We start from the raw sequence: 18,611 nt of genomic DNA on the forward strand, positions 1-18,611 counted from the left end.
TATGTTCATTGCCTGGGTGACAGATTCATTCCTACTTCAAACCTCAGGAATGTATCACACAATATACCTTTGTAACAAGGCCGGGTGCGGTGGCTCACGCCTGTAATCCCAGCACTTTGGGAGGCCGAGGCAGGCGGATCACCAGCTCAGGAGTTCAAGACCAGCCTGAGCAACGTGGTGAAACCCCGTCTCTACTAAAAATACAAAAATTAGCCGAGCGTGGTGGCACATGCCTGTAATCCCAGCTACTCAGGAGGCTGAGGCAGGAGAATCACTTGAACCCGGGAAGCAGAGGTTGCAGTGAGCCGAGATCGCGCCACTGCACTCCAAGTTGGGTGACAGAGTGAGACTCTGTCTCAAAAAAAAGAAAAAAAGTCTGCACATGTACCCCTGATTCTAAAATAAAAGTTGGAAAAAAAAAAAAAAAAAAAGAATGTAGGCAGAGGGTTTTTAGGAGGACTAAGAACTCTCTGTCCTAAACTCCCTGTGTCCCAAGAGTTTAGGAAAACAAAGACTTGAGGCTGAGTTTTATGATGCCTGTGATGTAATCTGATATCTTTGACATAGGCAGGGTGATACTGTGTGTGTTTGCTAAGCTGTATACTCTTACCCACACTCCAGAGGCAGCTACCATGAGGATATATAAAGTTATCTTTACCTTTGAGCAACACCAGAAGTTTTGCTAATTAGCATAATGAATACTTAAAATGGGTTTCATGTTGTGACATTAGCAGTTCAAAATATTTGAAAGACTCTCCTCATACTTGCATGAATTGGGCAGAGATTTAGGGGAGACTGTAGCATAAGCCCTTAAAGCCACCTAAGGCTCGGTCCTTAAGTGGTTCTATAACCAGCAACTGGTTCAAAGGAATCTGGCTGTCTGATGCTAACCCTCCAGTTTATTTGAATCTTGCCTCTATAATATCATCATATTCACCCTCAATTAACCTTTCATGCAAAGGAAAGGATCTTTCATGATAACCCAATAGCAGAATTATGGAGGAATAACCAACCCTCATCTTCCCTCTACATAGTAGCGGCTGCTATTATCTACCACAAAAAATCCAATGGTCGTGGCTGGCCAAAACAGCTTAGGACAGTTCATCACACTGAAGCTCACCTGAAAAAAAAATCGAAGGTGAATGATGGCTGGAGCTACCTGGGATGGAGGAGTGAAGAGAGGGGCTGATTGCATGTGGTGAGCACCCCTAGAGCTGAGCAGAGCAGAGAGAGGAGCATAGCTTTGGGGCAGTCATCTCAAAGGAGACCCCACCCAAGAAGACTAGCTGCAGGAGTGAGATGGCACCAACAGAAAGCTGGTTCTTGCAGGGGGACTACTGATGTAGGAACCGAGGGGAGAGTTGTTAGGGGACCACCAGTGATTAGCTTGCCTTGCCAGAGAACTTTGTGGTTGGATGTCTCCGAAAGGCTCCTGGAGTGAAGAGCCACACACTGAGTCAATGAAGTCTTAGCTGCCCCTTACCTCTCCTCCCTCCCATTTACCCTCTGCCACCCTCGAAGCAGCCAGAGGCAGCAGAGTGAGGGGCAGAGCAGTGGAAGAATAAGGAGGGAAACTAGTCAGGAAGCTGACCACCTTGCTCCCCAGCACACGCTCTCCATTTCTATAGGCTTTGGGGTCTTATCAGGCCCAAATTAGGGCAGAAAAAAAGCTTTATATTGGATTTACATTGAAGCTTTGATGGGAGACTGGACTGAACTTTCCAGACCCAAAAATTAGGTGTTTAGTAAAACCTGAAAGTGACCAGAAAAGCTTTGGAATATGCCTGGCATTTCATTCAGGAAAGTGGAAGAATAATTAAACAGAGTGAGCTTTAAAAGATGGCAATGAGAGAGAATTCAGCTGCTTACTTTTCGTATTCAACCGAGTTCAACTTGATCGATCTTCTACAGGTTTCATTATCGAATGAAAGGGACTCAGTGTCTTTCCTGTAATTTTTCAAATTATTTATTCTTATATCTCATTCAGTAAAAGTCAGGGGATGGGGGTGACAGTTTTCAAGCGTATTCTTTAAAACCACAAACTAGAGAGCAGTGGGGTTGGGAGGTGCAAGGATATGTATGGGTTCCCATTAGTGCTAAAACAAATCATATAACAAAGCTTGGCAGGCCAGGATGGGTTTCAGTGGGCTAACATCAAGGTGTAGGCAGGGTTGCATTCCTTCTGGAGGGCAGAATCTGTTTCCTTACTTTCCAGCTTCCAAAGGCTGCCTGCATTTCTCAGCTCATGGTCCCTTCCCTGCCAGCAGCAGGGTAGCATCTTCAAATTCCTCTCTGACCCTGGTTCTCCTGCCTCCTCCTTTCACATAGAAGGACCCTTGTGATGACATTGGACTCCCCCAGTAATCCAGATAATCCAGAATAATCTTTTCATCTCAAGATACTTAATCACATTTGCAAAGTCCTTTTTGCTGTACAGAGTAACACTGTATATTCACAAGTTTGAGAGATTGGGGAATGGACGTCCTTGGAGGACCAGTCCTCTGCCTATTACAGGAGAAGCCCAGGTGCATGAGCTGGACCTGTGATTCACCTCTCAGAGAACACCCTCCCCCTTGTCTGTGGGTCAGCCAGGAATAATGGTGACAGAGAGGAAAGAGGCTCTGCGTAATCTTGGGGAAAGTACACAATCTGCCAGTACTTCAGTTTCTTCATCTGTGAAATTATAGCCTTTGCTGTCCCTAAAGTCCCTTCCAAATCTAGGCCCTATGCTCCTTTTGTCTTTTGGCAAAATAAGCATTTGAAGAAATCTGGCTATCTCAAGAACCCCAACCGATCTTCTAATGCACACTGCCAGGCCTCCACCACCCCGGGGCCAAGAGGGCTCTGACAGCTGAATTGTGGAAGTCTCTGGGTGAAGCAAGCAGCCCTTTGCTTTCTGCAAGGGATGAAGAGGGACAAGGAAGGCACTGGTGGGAGGCTTGGGGTGAGAGGTCTCTCCACCAGGGCAATGAGTTATCCTGTCCCTTTCTACTGAGTCACCACTGAAGGCCTTGGGCAATTGTGCCAGCCAGGATCACAGAAGTGGCTGCTGACTCAAAGCTAACAGAGTGGTCCAGGGAAGCCCCAGTGGAATGAGTCATGGCCAGGCCCTCACAGCCCTGCTCTTCTCAAGTTAGCATCGACTCCCTGTGATCTCTCTGGAGCCTCAGACTCTCAGAAGAGCAGGTCTCAGAACACTGGAGAGGAAAGGAACCTGAGACACCATGTCATAAACCCTGCCCACCAACCTCCCTATCATGTGACTTCTTGGGCTGGTTGTGTTTTTGTTTTCCAGCTACTCTGATAAATCACCTTGTTTGGATGGCTGAGCTCTGTCTCTGGTCTGACCTTAAAATTGAGGTTCACTTTGCCCCTCAACCCCATGGGTCCAGCTCTCAGGACTTCTCCAGGCTACCTTTATCTTCCATTTTTTAGGGAGTGTCATCTACCAGCAAGAGCTCTGAGCCATAAATCAGGAAACCAGGGCTTCCTGCTTCTGTCCTCTGACCAGACAGAAATGGAACATTCACCAAGTCACATCCTCTCTTTAGGACTCATCAGGGTTTGACTGTGTTTTCCCCAGAGTCCCTTCTAGTACCAACAGGAGAGGATCAGGTAATCCTAAAAGTCCCCTTCAATTCTGAAGTCAGTCATCCTCTATCAGAGTTCCTGAACACAGCCAGGCTGGCTCTGCTGGGGATAGCTGTGGCTTGTGACTGCCGTGCCTCTCCTCCTCCCAGGAAGGTACAGAATCCACAGCCTCAGGAATGCCAGGCATTCTGCCAAGGGCGCCCTTCCTTTTCTCGGTCTGGTTTCTCAGTCTCTCTCTTCCCAATCTAGACTAGACTGTCACCTCCACTCACCAATCCCGTGGAGGGATCAGGGATGGGACGGAGGAGAGTCAGAAATTGAACTGCGACTCTACTCCTCATCCGTGTGGCAGGCCTGTCATTCCTCCTCCAGTCGGGCCTGTCTAACCAGACCAGCACTCAGGTCACTCTGCGCATGAGTGGGGAGGGATTCCTGCCTATCCAGTGACCCTGCTCAGTGGGTAGATGTCACCTCTGTCCCTGGAGCACCCGAAGCACCCAGGGGCCCCCACCTACCTGTTTCACTTCTCCAGGGCCTCCACGTAAGGCCACCTCCCCCACCTCAGGCGTGATCCCAGTTTGCCAAGGAACGCTTATCTCAGGATGGTTTTGGCACCTTCTGGGCCACAAAGGTGCTCCCTGTAAGAGAACAAACCGCACCAGGTTGCCTTTTGACACATCTATTTCAGGGTCAGTTGGCATCTTATGTTCCCCCTAAAAAACTGAACAATCTTTTTTCTCTCATCCAGTAAGAAAAGTCTTCTTTTTATTTTTCACATGGGTTTATGCACCCCCCTCATCTTTTCAGAAGGAGGCTCAATGCAAGTATCTGTGTTATAAACTAGCTTCCGACACTGGCCCTGCCCTTGAGTGGACTTAGCCTTCCTAAGACGGGGCTCCTTTTCTCCTGGGCATGTGCTCGGTTGCTGGAGAGAAAGGCCTATTGTTCTTGATGTGCCCAGTACACTCTGCCAGGCAACACGCTGAGTGTTCCTCCCAGGAGGTAGAAAACCACCTCCCCAAGATCTGATCATTTTATACCTTGGGTTTTGTTTGGTTTTGTTTCCGGCCTTTCCTTCTTTGCTGTACCTCCTTCCCGAGCGCTCAGAGCCCATACAGCACTTACTTCTTTCTGTTCCCTTTGCACAGAGAATTGCCTTTTGTATGCCTTTGATGTGATTGCTCAGCTTCCAAGGGAGGGGAATGAGTGTCTCGTCTCTCCCACCTAGAGGCTCGTGCTGCCTGTGGTCAGAAAGAGAGCGAACAAAGGCGTGCTTGGCCCTGAGGGAGGCTGGGGTTGGGCCCAGGCGTGGAATGTAGGGTCTCTTCTACCCCGAGGCGGGAAGTCGAGCAGTGCTTTGGGGTCTGCGGGGCTCTCCAGCGATGACTTGGGGTGCTCATGAAAGGGCTGAGCTGGGCAACAATATGAGGAGAGGTTTTGCCTCTTGGTCCCTGTCCCATCTGCTTAGAGTATCCGGGTTGTCTGGGGCTCCGAGGGAGGAGCACTACAGCAGGAGCCAGGAGTTCGCCTGCCTCTGCCACCGTGTGACCCCGCATGACACTGACCCTCCCAGGGGGAGCCTCCCTTTCCTGGCCCTTGAGTGGGGCAATAACTCCTGCCCCACCCGCTGGCTTTCTGGGTCTCATGTGGTGAGGAGCAAACACGACACTCTCTGAGGAAACGCCGTGAGAAGCAAGAGCCCTTTGTGAGTCAGAGGTGGTGGCTCTTGCTGGCTTTCCTACTGTTTACCAACCGCCCCCAACCCAATTTCCCGTGAGCATCTAGTAACCTCATGCTACCCCCTTGTGGCCAAAATGCGACTCCTCATTCATTGCTGTGAAATTACATTGCTATTAAAATCGTAAGAAAAAATAATGAAAGTAATTTAATAATAATGAATATATAGTAATTAACCCAGACCAGAATGCTTTACTTTTCATCAATAAAGCCATAAAATATAATTTTTAATACCTTTTGGTGTAGGAAATGGCGCATGAAGAAAAAAGTGCTTAATGTGGGCCCAGACCCAAGGTGAGCGTGGGGCTGAGGGCGCCCTTCCCCGCCGCTACCCAGCTGCTGGCGGTGCCAGGGAGGCCTGCCCGAGGCCAGACGGTGGCCACTTGCCGAGGCACCCCTGAAAGGGCCTATATGTCCCCAAGATGAGGGGGCCAGGATGAGGGACAGGTGAGAAAGCACTTGGCCGCTCTTCCTCAGCTCTTTAAGATCTTTTCAGGTCCTTCAGGATTACAAAACACTTTAATGACGATCTTTTTGTTTACTGAGATAGAACCGGTTGTCTGGAGGGAAATTAGAGCTCCTACATATTGAAAAATAAGTGACCAATAACTGCCTTGTTTCCTCGTTACAATCTCCTTCCTCAGACACAACCTCACTGACCACTCACCACAGCCCTGAAGCAGAACTGTCCTCATTTTCAGACGAGGAACTAAGAGGAACCTGGAGTCTGAGAGATCATATGCTGGTCAGATGGAGCAACAGCTCGAACCCAGGGATTCTGATTTCAAACCCCTCACTTTTTTCTTTTCTTTTTTTGGGGGAGGATTTGGGGGGACAGGGTCTCTCACTCTGTCACCCAGGCTGGAATACAGTGGCGTGAGCACAGGTCACTGCAGTCTCACACTTCTGGGCTCAAGCAATCCTACCACCTCAGCCTCCAGAGTAGCTGGGACCGCAGGCATGCACCACCACACCCAGCTAATTTTTGTATTTTTAGTACAGACGGGGTTTCACTATGTTGCCCAGGTTGGGGTCGAATTCCTGAGCTCAATCAATCTGCCTGCTTTGGCCTCCCAAAGTTCTGGGATTACAGGCATGAGCCACTATACCTGGCTCCCCTCACTCCTTTTACTATGTCAAGGGCTTGGAGTTACTGGGTGAATCCCAGCCCTGCAAAATGAGAACAGTCTATATGGAGAGGAGGAAATGCTGCAAAAAATGTACCAAGACTTTTCCTTCCACACCTGTGGAATAAATCTAGTCAACAGTCATCCTCTAGTCATGATGAATAATCTGGAAACTCATGCCTTTGACCTGGATAAGTGCTTTCCTTCTCCCTTCTCCTCTGGCAGAGATTCCTTCAGAATACTCACCTCTCCAGATGTCTTCTTTACTTTCCTGACAGCCTATGCCCAGGTTTCTGAGGAGTTTCCTTTCAGACGTGGCTTCCTGGTGTTGTAACTGGGATGCAGTCTTGCCCTCTGTGTCCCTCCAGCCGCATGTCCTCCCTCTCTTTCTGAGAAGGCAGGATCATGGACATCTAGAGGCCTACTGCAGAAGTGAGAATTTTGTTGACTTAGTGCCAAGTAATGTCCTGCTTTGATGAAACCAATAAGCACAACACTGAAGAGCTTGTGAGGGTCTGACCATGCAGGAAGGTGCAGGTGGACAGGCACAGAAGCCTAGAGCACCCCGGAAGGCAGTTGGACACCCCCTCTAAAATGCTGCTGGTTGCAGTACCAGGCATCCAAAGAAGGGTTACCAACACTCACAGTGCAATGAAGTGACACACAGGCTCACTTTCTTAGCAATGGGGACCTGAGCCAGTGTGCAGAAAGCCTTCTTCCAGATCTTCCATGACTGGGGTACACTAAGTGAGATCATATTTGGGTTCTTACACTGTCTAGGAAAGCTCATAGTTCATAAACATCTCTTGGGTCCCAGTCCCTGGCATTTTTTTATACATCCTCTCATAAACATCAGGAAAACCCTCTGAGGTAAGGATTATTTGCCCTGTTTTGCATATTAGTAAACTGAGGTTCAGAGAGGTTAACAGACTTGCTCAAGATCACGAAGCTAATTAGGAGATTCAGGGCATGATGTGAACTCCAGAAAATGTTACACCCTTGAAACTATGGTTTGCCTGACCAAGGACACCTCTGGCCACTTTTCTGCTTTAGGGCAGAAGGGAGTTCCTTGCATCACATTAGATGAGTGCATATGATCTTTCCATTGATTGCAATTATACATTGAGTGATCAGGTAACTTGGTTACGCATGGATATGCCTGCACCAGAATTGGCCATTGTGCCGGTTTCCTGCCCCCTTCATCCACCACACACAAAGGCCAAGTCATGATTGTGTCAGTCCCTGTGGCCTCATTCGTCTGTCTGCCACAGATGTCTGAGCAGCTGTGGGGCAACTGACCAAGAACAGAGAGAACGTGGGCTTTGGAGCCAGGCAGGCTTGGATTTAAATTCTACCTCTGCCATATTTTCAGGACAAACTACCCAGATTCTAGGATGGGGATGGGAACAAGGAAAGGTGGAGAGGAAGTTAGGGTCAGAATCATGGGACCTCATCCTAGTTCTGAGAAGAGGAGGGGGCAGGCGCCAGGGCCACTGCCCTACGCCACCAGCCCTCTCCGGAACAGTCGGGGCCCACTGCTGGTCACTGGCAACCCTCTGCTCAGGGGACACACTTTCAGGGGGTCAAAGAAGACTCGGGTGGTCTCCCAAATTCTTTCTCACACTGGTCTAAAACTCTTTTAAGGCTCTTTGAAGCTAAATGTAAACATCCCTGGAAAGTTTACAGTGTGAGGGAAGCAGCATGGAGCTCAGGTGAGCACTTGCTGTGGAGCACGGTGGAATCCAATCTGTACACACGAGCAATAAGCCTCTGTCTTCTCATTTCCGACATATAACAGCTAATACTATAATAAGAATGGCTAACATTTCCCCCTAGCTGTTCTAAATGCTTTTTATACATAAGTTAACTCCTTAAATGCTCACAACAGCCCAATTCCCATTTTGCTGGTGCAGTGGGCACATAGGTCCAATCCTCTGCCCAGGGTCACATAGCTGGACCTTGAAGCGAGGCAGTCAGGCAGCAGTGTCCCTGTGTGTCACCTCCACACCGTTCTGGTACTCAGGAGAATAATGAGGCCCTCCTCTTAGGTATGAAGGCAGGATTAAGTGAGACATGCATCTAAAGCTTCTGGCACAAAGCAAGGACTCAACTAATGCTCCTTGCTTTCCCTGGCCTTTTTCATTTGTGAGGAGACAGCTCCAGCCCACCTCTCTCAGCAAAGGTCTGCCTCACACATATAAATGCTCACTCAATGTCTGAAGAATGAATGAAAGGGCAGAGTTTGATAAGGTGAGTGGCAGGAGGTGAGGGGAGCATGAGGATAAGAGGTGTTGATAGGATGCTGTCGGAGGGCTGTGGCTAAGTGCGGTGGTTTTCCTGGATGCTGAGGTGCCACTATGCTGCCTGGGAGCCCTGGGGGACTTTCAGTCCATGATACAGGATACAGGCTTTGGTGCCTTCCTGCCCCTTAGAACATGGTGTAAATGTCAGAGCTCACCCAAAGGCCTGGAGTCCCATGAAGACCAGCGCTAGACTCGGCAGAGTGGTTCATGGCGTGTGTGTGTGTGTGTGTGTGTGTGTGTGTGTGTGTGTGTGTGTGTGTGATGAGAAACAGCACAGAGGTGAGAGAGGCATTACCCTGACAGCCCCCTCTAGAGCAGAGAAAGGTTTGAGGCTACTCCTTGGTGGTGGCAGTGGTGTGGGGGTGGAGGGTGGGATGCAGGGGCCTAGTGTGGGGAAATAGGGCTGTTCTGTTCCAGGCCTAAGATAGCCCAGAGCCACAACCAAGTAGTGGCTGTCCCACCCCTACCCTGGCTGGCGTCAACCACTGGCAAATGGAAAGTGTCTCTTAGAATCCAGAAAGAGGTCTCTGTAGGGCCAGATAGATCCCAGGCCTCTGATGGAAGGTCTCCAAGCCATACTGGCCCAATTCAGTCATAATCTGGCTTCACCAACACAGGCTGTATGGGCAATGATTACTGAGGTGCATTCGTTTCTGTTTATCAAGATTTCATGGGCCAAGGCCAGGTGTACCCGGGCCAAAACAAGCAGACCTTGACCGGGCAACAAAGCAGTACATTGGTTTCAACATGTTCTCTCTGAATGTCCCTCAGCTCAACTGATACAGCACGATAGGGATGGTCTATAGTGACTAACACGGACTGCCACACCCTGCTCATGCTTTAACTATTTCTGTTTGTATGTACAGCCTTCATATCTGATGCAAAGTGAAACAAGGTGGTTTTTGCCCACAAAGTGGAGTTGCTGAATGTCAGTTGTTTGTATGTCTGGGAGTGGTTATTTAAAAATCCTACCCACTGCTTCAGTTTGCTCTGCTCTTTGTAAATACAGTCACAACCCAAGACTCCAGGAGAGATTAATCCGGTGTCCTTGTTCTGTTTCATTCCATGTGACCAGCTGAACTGGGCCTTTCTTGTTCGAGATTTGCAAAGGATAGTCAAGATCCCACTTCAATCACTGGCATTTCAAAAGGGTTCTTGAAATGACAAAATGGTTCCTTTGCACCGTCGACATTTTCATCATCAATGAATATTTATGAAGTGCCCACATGGAGCTTGCTTGCCAGTTCCGAACCCAGATAAGAGGGAAGGTTCTTTATTCTGTTGCAGAGGGGCATTTAGTCAGTAAACGGCATTTCTTTTAACTTCTGAAAGCCTTCCTTTTTTCTGGGGAAAAAAAATGTCATTTTGCTTTTGCAAATGAGAGAGTAAAGCTTTTTGCTATTGCGTAGTATTTCCTCAATTATTATTTGGGTTTCCAGACAGCATTTGTTTTCCGAAACCCTCAAATTACCTTATTTCTTTGTGCTAAAAATACTTGTCAAACATTGGTTGAACTCATGACTTGTGGCACTCGTGAATTCAAAAGATGGTTTCATTTTTTCCAAACCATTCTCTCCCTTTCATCCACTCCATCCCAGAACAAATCATTCTGATAATGTATTGCTGGAATGACTCACAAGGGGAATCCATCACTGACCGGGTTTGTCCAGGGTCTTGCACTGACCTCCCATGGTGAGGAGAGCAGCATGCTGTCTCCCACACTTGCAGGCTGTTATCCTGATGGGAATGAGAGCTGTTGGGCTGGTCTTCAGGAGCAGGAGGTAAGAATAGCCTGTGGGGTCCTGAATAGTCCCAGCGTCCTTGGGTACTAAATGCTATGTTACGTACTCACCAGTACATACAGTTACGTACTCCCCAGTTATGTACAGCCAGTGTAAAAAGGTTCCTGGCTGCATACTTGGCTTTTGCTTTCTGTTTGAGACACAGTGAGCCAGATTACTTCAACAAAGTCATTCCCTGAGAATTAGATGCTCAGAAAAGTACATTAACTTTTCATGTCTTGGCAAAAACTTTTAGCCACAGCAGGAGCTCCCTGAGGGGCTGGGTTTCTTTTACCTCAGTATTCTTGGAATCTGGTCCAGTGCCTGACACATAGTAAATACTCCATAAATACTTGTTAACTGACTTCAGTTAATAATTGTCATCGACAGTCATTGACTGAGCACCTACCGTTTTGGGTCCCTGGTTAAGACTAAGGATACAAGGAGGTATAACGAACAGTTCTGACTCTAATTGGAGTCTAGTTGGAGAATCAGGCCAAGCACAATAAATGACACTTGCCAGCATAGAGTGATGTTTTAATTGCTCAAGGAATAACACAGGCCATAAGGGGCACTATTGTTTAGGAAAAAGGAGAGATCCACCTAGGACAAGTTACCAGGGTCAGCCTTTCTGATTGCTAGGAATTGGGCTATGCCTTTAAGGAAGAGATAATAGCAAGATGTATCAAGTACCTCCTACCCTGTGCTAATGCCTCTTTACATACGTTACCAATTCTCACAACAATCACACAAGGGAAATGTTTATCATTGTCAACCCACAGATGAAGAAACTCAGGCTCAGAGAGGCTAAGCAATTCTGTCCAAGGCCACATGGCCACTGAGTAGGAGAACTAGACTTCTAATGCAGGCCAGTTGAACTCCAGAACCCATGCCTCTTTCACCACCCCCGGCTAAGGAGGAAAGACCTCAAACTTTATCAGGTACCTTGGGGCTTAATTTGAAGCAGCTTCCAAAGCAAGCTGACACTGCTTGTAGGAAGCAATAGTCAAGCAGGGAAAAGCTGACACCCTCAGGTTCTCTCAGCACCACACTGAATGGGGTGGCAGGTGGAGTCACAGGGTTACTGGAGTTGATCTCTGGACCTGGACATCTTGCAACCACAAGGAACAGGCTGGGTGCAGGTGTGGGTATGTGCATGACTCTGCTGGACAATTTCCCAGTAGCACACACCTGGCAAGCAGCAACTACTGCTGAGCTCTAAAAGACTTTTGATGATTTCAAACCTCATTATGTGGATGCTTTATAAGGAGACCAGTGAGCTCAGGCTTGCATATGGAAAGATGAGATTAAAATGGGACTCTAGCAAGGCCATGCAGGTTGATACATAGTAGAGTGGTTAAGTATACAGACTCTGCAACAAACTAAATCCTAGCTCAACCACTTACTAGCTGAGTGAAATCACCACCTCATGGGTTTCTCTCCCACCACAGGGTTTTTGAAAGAGGTCAAATGAGTTAATATATGTGAAGGAGAATGGCATCTGGCACATAGTGCTTATATAAATAAGGGTTGCTATCTATTCTGCCAGCAAAGTCTAGCAAAGGTATGTACCTAAAGAGTTATTATCAAAGGTTCAAGTCTGGATTAAAGACCTAAATGAGGCTTAAATGGACATATCTAAAGACATGAGTGTTCCTTTGTAAACAGACAAGTCTTTATTGTTCAGAAGAAGGCTTGCCGGTCAGCTGAAGTGAAACTTAGAGCAAGATCTTGTATCACATACAGCCAAAGAGTGACCTCTAGTGGCAAAGGCACTTATTACTGACTATGCAAACTGAAAGGCGTTCAAGGAAAGGACAGATAGTAGGACTAGGGAAACTGATCGTGCATGAGTGTCTTTGTGTCACTATAAAGGAATACCTGAAGCCGGGTAATTTATAAAGAAAAAATAGGTTTATTTGGCTCACAGTTCTTCAGGCTGTACAAGAAGCATGGTACCCATCATCTGCTTCTGATGAGGGCCTCGGGAATCTTCCACTCATGGCAGAAGGCAAAGGGGAGTCAGTGTGTACAGAGATCACATGGCAAGAGAGAAAGCAAGAAGAGAGGGGGAGGTGCCAGGTTCTTTTAAACAAGCAGCTCTCACAGGAACTAATAGAGCAAGAACTCACTTACTACCTCGAGCATGGCACCAAGCCATGAGGGATCCACCCCATGGCCCAAACACCTTCCACCAGGCCCTGCCACCAACATTTTGGGGGATCAAATGTTAACATGAGACTTGGCAGGGCCAAACGAACCTTATCCAAACCATAGCAATGGGGAAAATTGTCTGAACCAAAAGGAAAAGTTGTTCTGGAAACTGCAGCCACGAGAAGCCCTATACATTGGCAAGGTAGTTATCCTGATCTTTGAAAGTTATTTCATCCCCTCTAACATCACTGCTGATGTTCTCAAGAGCTCATGTTCTCAAGAGCTTCTGGTTATACATGTCTAGAGAAAGCACAGATGGTGTGAACCTTCTGGAAAGGTACACATATGGGAAAAAGTCTTTAAAATATTCATCTTAAAGGTCACAGGAGGCCGAGTGCGGTGGCTCACGCCTGTAATCCCAACACTTTGGGAGGCCGAGGCGGGCAAATCACGAGGTCAAAAGATCGAGACCATCCCGGCCAACATGGTGAAACCCTGTCTCTACTAAAAATACAAAAATTAGCTGGGCATTGTGGCGCACACCTGTAGTCCCAACAACTTGGGAGGCTGAGGCAGGAGAATCACTTGAACCCAGGAGGAGGAGGTTGCAGTGAGCCAAGATCGTGCCACTGCACTCCAGCCTGGCGACAGGGCAAGACTCCATCTAAATAAATAAATAAATAAATAAATAATAAAGGACACAGGAACTATCTTAAAGGGATTTCCATTGGCCACATCGGAATTTGAGTAACAATATAATGACAGTAGTGGATTATAACTTCATAGAATGAGCCCATACTGAAACATATAAACAAATGAATAAATGAAGAAGAAAGCTCTTTCTTACAGTGGCATTCCAACTAATAAATGTAGAGTGAATGCTGAAATTTGAAAATCATTTTCAATAATTATTTCAGGTAAAAATCATCAATGGATGCTAGAATTAGTAGGCAGGAGTTAATCAAGAAGCACTATTGATATTATCCAGGCTGGGTGTGGTGGCTCACGCCTGTAATCCCAGCACTCTGGGAGGCCAAGGCAGGTGGATCACCTGAGGTCAGGAGTTTGAGGCCAGCCTGGACAACATGGCGAAACCCTGTCTCTACTAAAAATATGAAAAAATTAGCTGGGTGTGGTGGCAGGTATGTGTAATCCCAGCTACTTGGCAGGCTGAGGCAGGAGAATCTCTTGAACCCAGGAGATGAAGGTTGCAGTGAGCCCAGATCGTGCCACCGTACTCCAGCCGGGGAGATGGAGCAAGACTTTGTCTCAAAAAAAAAAAAAAAAAAAAAAAAAAAGAAACAATATTTATATGATCTAAAGTATCTCTCAAAAGATACTTGTTAATTACAAAGTATAAAAGAAACAATTTTTATATGATCTAAAGTATCCCCCCCAAAAAGACACTTGTTAATTACAAAGTGTAAAATAGTAACATTTTAGTAGACAACACTGGCAGACAGCACCTTAACCAATGATCATAGTTAACACCATCGGTTACTGGGACAAATTAACACTGTGCCTCCTAATGAGGCACTGAGGACACAGCCTGGCTTCTATTGTATTTCTCCTGCCAAAAACACAAAACACAAATCTAATCACAAAACAAATAGGGCAAACTCAAATTAAAAGATAGTCAACAAAGCCATCAGTTTACAACAGGGGTGTCCAATCTTCTGGCTTCCCTGGGCCATACTAGAAGGATTGTCTTGGGCCACACATAAAATCCACTAACACTAACAATAGCTGATGAGCAAAAAAAGAAAAGAAAAGAACAGAAAAACTCAAAAAATTATCATGTTTTAAGAAAGTTTATGAGTTTGTGTTGGGTCACATTCAAAGCCATCCTGGGCTGCATGCGACCCATGGGCCGTGGATTGGACAAGTTTGGTTTACACTCTTTAAACATGTCAAGGTTATGAAAGCAAAGACAGATTGAGGAACAATTACAATGAAAAGAGACTAAAATGATTATGACTAAAGACAGTATATGATTCTAGGTTGGATTCTGGACCAGAAAACAGGGCACTAGTAGGTAAATTGGCAATATTTGATCAATAGATCAATATTTGCAATAGTGGCAATGTCTGGTCGATAGATTACAGTATTGGTCAATATGTTAAATTCTCTGACTTTGGCAATTATATTGTGGATATGTAAGATAATGTCCTTGTTTTTAAGGAATATATATTGAAGTACTTATAGGTAAAGAAACATTGACTGCAACTTACTCTCAAGCAGAGCAGAAAAGACATCACAGAGCGTGAAAAAGCAAGCATGGTGAAATGTTAATATTTGGTGAATCTGGGTGAAGGATATATAAAAATTCTTCACACAAGTTTTGCAACTTTTTTGTAAATTTGAAATTATTTCAGAATGAAAATTTCTTAAAAAGTCCACTTCAGGTTCTTTATTATTTTTCTTATGTCACTGAAAAAGGTTGACTAGTGTCTCCCCAAAATTCACGTCCACCTAGAACCTCAGAATGTAATCTTATTTGGAAATAGGGTCTTTGCAGATGTACTTTGTTAAGATGAGGACATACTGGGTTAGGGTAGGCCCTGGTATCCTTAAAAGAGAACATACACATACGGAGAAAAAGGCCATGTGATGATGGAGGCAGAGACTGGAGCGATGCAGCTACAAGCCAAAGAACACCAAGGATTGCTGGGAACCACCAGAAACTACAAAGAAGGGTGGACTTAGAGGGAGCATGGCCCTGCTGTCATCTGGATTTCAGACTTCTAGACTCCAGAAATGTGGAGGAGTAATTATGTGTTGTTTTAAGCCACAGAGTTTGTGGTAATTTGTGACAGCAGCCCTAGGAAACCCTAGGAAATTACAATCACCCGCTTTTAAAACAATGGCGCTCTGGTCTAAAAGACACTTTAGTCTGGCATCCTCAACTGTAAAGATGCTAATAATGATAACATTTATTGGACATGTACACACTTAACACTGTGTTAAGTGCGTTATATACATTATTTCCTTTAACCTTCATAATATCTGAATACACTAGGCTTAATTACTAACTCATTACAGATGGGAACATGGAAGTTTAGAGTGGTTAAGTAACATGTATAAGATTACACAGCTAATAGAGGATGTTAGCATTGAACACCATCTCTTGGGCTTCTTCCCCTTTGTCTCTCTTTTTTTTTTTTTTAAACCCTGAAACAGGGTCTTGCTGCTGTTGCCCAAGTTAGAATGCAGTGGTGCAATCATAGCATACTACAGTCTCGAATTCCTGGGCTCAAGTGATCCTCCTGCATCAGCCTCCCAAGTAGTTGGGTCTACAGGTGCACCACTATGCCAGGCTTCCTCTTTGTTCTTTTAAAACCTTCCCCTTCGAAGTGCAGCCCACATTCCATGTCCTCTAAAAATTTTCTGGGGCCTTCTAGGCCACAGTGGTCCATCTTTCTTCTTTAAACTTGGCACTCATTGTACTGTTGCTTGGCTCTAAAATATACTGAGGATTATTTTGGATGTCATTTGGCTTTTTAAAACATTGTCTTGTCTCCAATTGAATATTAATTACATGCAGGTATGTGCCATGTATCTAAAAATTGAGAATTTACCTATCCTTATTTCTCTAGGTAGAAACCTATCATTATAGCCCTCATCAGATTATATGCAAGTAGACACTTGACATTTGCAATTTGACTGTTCTCAAATAATTGGAAGTTTATCTGAGACTCTTGATTTCAATTGCGTGTGTCAAAGAAGTCAGCTAGGGGCTGAGAGCCTGGCTAATCAATTTAAATGTGGCTTTATTTGTTCATTGTTGGTCTATATTGTATTAATTCTTGTTAAATGAATAAAATTTGGTTTGAAAAGGTCCATGAAAATAACACATCTGGGGCAGCAAATCATTTTGGGCAAGAAATTAAGTTTTGTAATTGAGGGTGGAAACCTGAGCCTCACAGTGAGATTTACAATGTGCCATGCCCTCTGTACAAAGATATGGTGTGTCATGTGCTCTGTTAAGTGCTCCAGCAGAGTAAAAGTCGCTTAAGTGAGGAATTAGTTTGAAAAGGTTAACTATACGGTGGTTCACTAGTGATTTGGGGCACGGAAAACAATCTGATTTAACTGACCCAAGAGCCTAGTCAAACAATGCCACATTCACAGATTTGGTGATTCACATTGTCTTGGAATATTCCATGAGCTATCAGGTGTCAAGAGCCAGGTAGGTAACATCAGTAAGCAAAAGGGCAGAATTCAAGAAAATACCATCAGCACACTGATACCTGCCAACTGACACCTGGCTTCAGTGTTACACAATTAACAGGGGTGGAGGGAATCATCATGCACTGCCCATGCAGCCTCACCCGGAGGGCTACTGGATGCTAGTTAACTATGGCCTGGAGTATTGTGGAACTCATGTTTTTTGTTGTTGTTTTCTTTTTTTCTTTTGAGATAGTCTCGCTCTGTAGCCCAAGCTGGAGTGCAATGGCACGATCTCGGCTCTATGCAACCTCTTCCTCCTGGGATTACAGGCATGTGCCACCACTCCCGGCGTTTTTTGTTTTTTTTTTTTTTTTTTTTTTTTTCCTGACAGAGTCTTGCTCTGTCACCCAGACTGGAGTGCAGTGGCATGATCTTGGCTAACTACAACCTCCGCCTTCTGGGTTCAAGCAATTCTCCTGCCTCAGCCTCCCAAGTAGCTGGGATTACAGACACCCACCACCATGCCCAGCTAATTTTTTGGTATTTTTAGTAGAGATGAGATTTCACCATGTTGGCCAGGCTAGTTTCGAACTCCTGACCTCAAGTGATCCGCCCACCTCAGTCTCCCAAAGTGCTAGGATTACAGGCATAAGCCACCGTGCCCGGCTGTATTTTTATTTTTTAAGAGCAGCTACAGGTCTAGGTTTTTAATGTAAATATTTCCAATTAAAAAATATTAGCAGCCAGCTCATTTATAACAAACACTGTACAACCCAAACAAAATACATGTGCAGGCCAGGATTTGGCTCAGGGCCCACCAGTTTGCTACCCCTAGGCTGTTGTTTACATCTATGAACTCCAGGAACCTAGTCCTCTCTTTGTAAAAGGTACAGATGTTCATGGAAGGGTGACTGGACACCCCCAAATGAAAGACAAGAAAGTGTGAATGATGATGAAGGCTTTAAGAAGAGTCACTCAGAGGATTGGTAGTATGTTAAATTCATCCATTCCTCAAGTAATATTTATTACATGCCCTAATATGGGCCACTCATATGATTAGGTGAGGGACATAAAATAATGAATAAACTACATCCCTGCCACTCTCTTACAAGCTTACATTCTAATGAGGAAGACATTAAATGATAAAGTAATTTCAGGTAGTGGTAAGCATTGTAAAAAAATTAGTGCTGGTTAAGGGATAGAACGTGACAGGGGTGTTTAGAGAGGCTTATTTTAGAAGGGGTGGTGAAAGCAGCCCCTCTGGAGAGGACTGCAGAGTGGGACCTAAATAAACACTATCTCTGAGACAGAAACATCCCCACATGAGGATGGCAATAAAGGCGCAGGAAGAGATGTGCATATACAAAGAACAGAAAAAGCGAGGTTGATGGGAGAGGCCGGCAAGGGGTATTTTACAGTGATATGGGAAACCACTGGAGGCTTTATATATTAGAGCAATGTGATTAACACTTTAAATAGATCATTTTATCTACTGTTCAAAGAAAGGACTGTGGCAAGGGCATGACAGACAGAAATCGGACTACACATACCAGAAAAGTGATAGCTGAAACAGGGAAATTTGATGAACTATAAAAGCAGGCAGGGTAGGAAATTTCTCTGTACCTAGAACTGGGTTAGAATTATATTGAACATAGATGGCAATAGCAGAAGGGAAAAGAGGACACCTGGAATCAAAGAGCCCAAGCAGTTTTTCATGCCTTAATTATAAAATCTTGTACTGTTCAAGA

General features: G+C 45.5%; 1 long non-coding RNA gene across 1 annotated transcript; it reads right to left on the bottom strand.

Annotated features, from left to right (window-relative positions):
- Positions 1 to 385: 385 nt before the first annotated feature.
- Positions 386 to 8,959, bottom strand: LOC105488565 (uncharacterized). Its single transcript, XR_011619841.1, has 4 exons — positions 6,702 to 8,959; positions 4,107 to 4,229; positions 1,870 to 1,947; positions 386 to 1,120 (listed from the first exon to the last, which is right to left on the bottom strand). It is a non-coding gene; the product is annotated as an uncharacterized lncRNA (long non-coding RNA).
- Between the last annotated feature and the right edge of the window lie 9,652 nt (positions 8,960 to 18,611).

This window comes from Macaca nemestrina, chromosome 2 (genome assembly GCF_043159975.1).
Source record: "Macaca nemestrina isolate mMacNem1 chromosome 2, mMacNem.hap1, whole genome shotgun sequence".
NCBI lineage: Eukaryota > Metazoa > Chordata > Mammalia > Primates > Cercopithecidae > Macaca > Macaca nemestrina.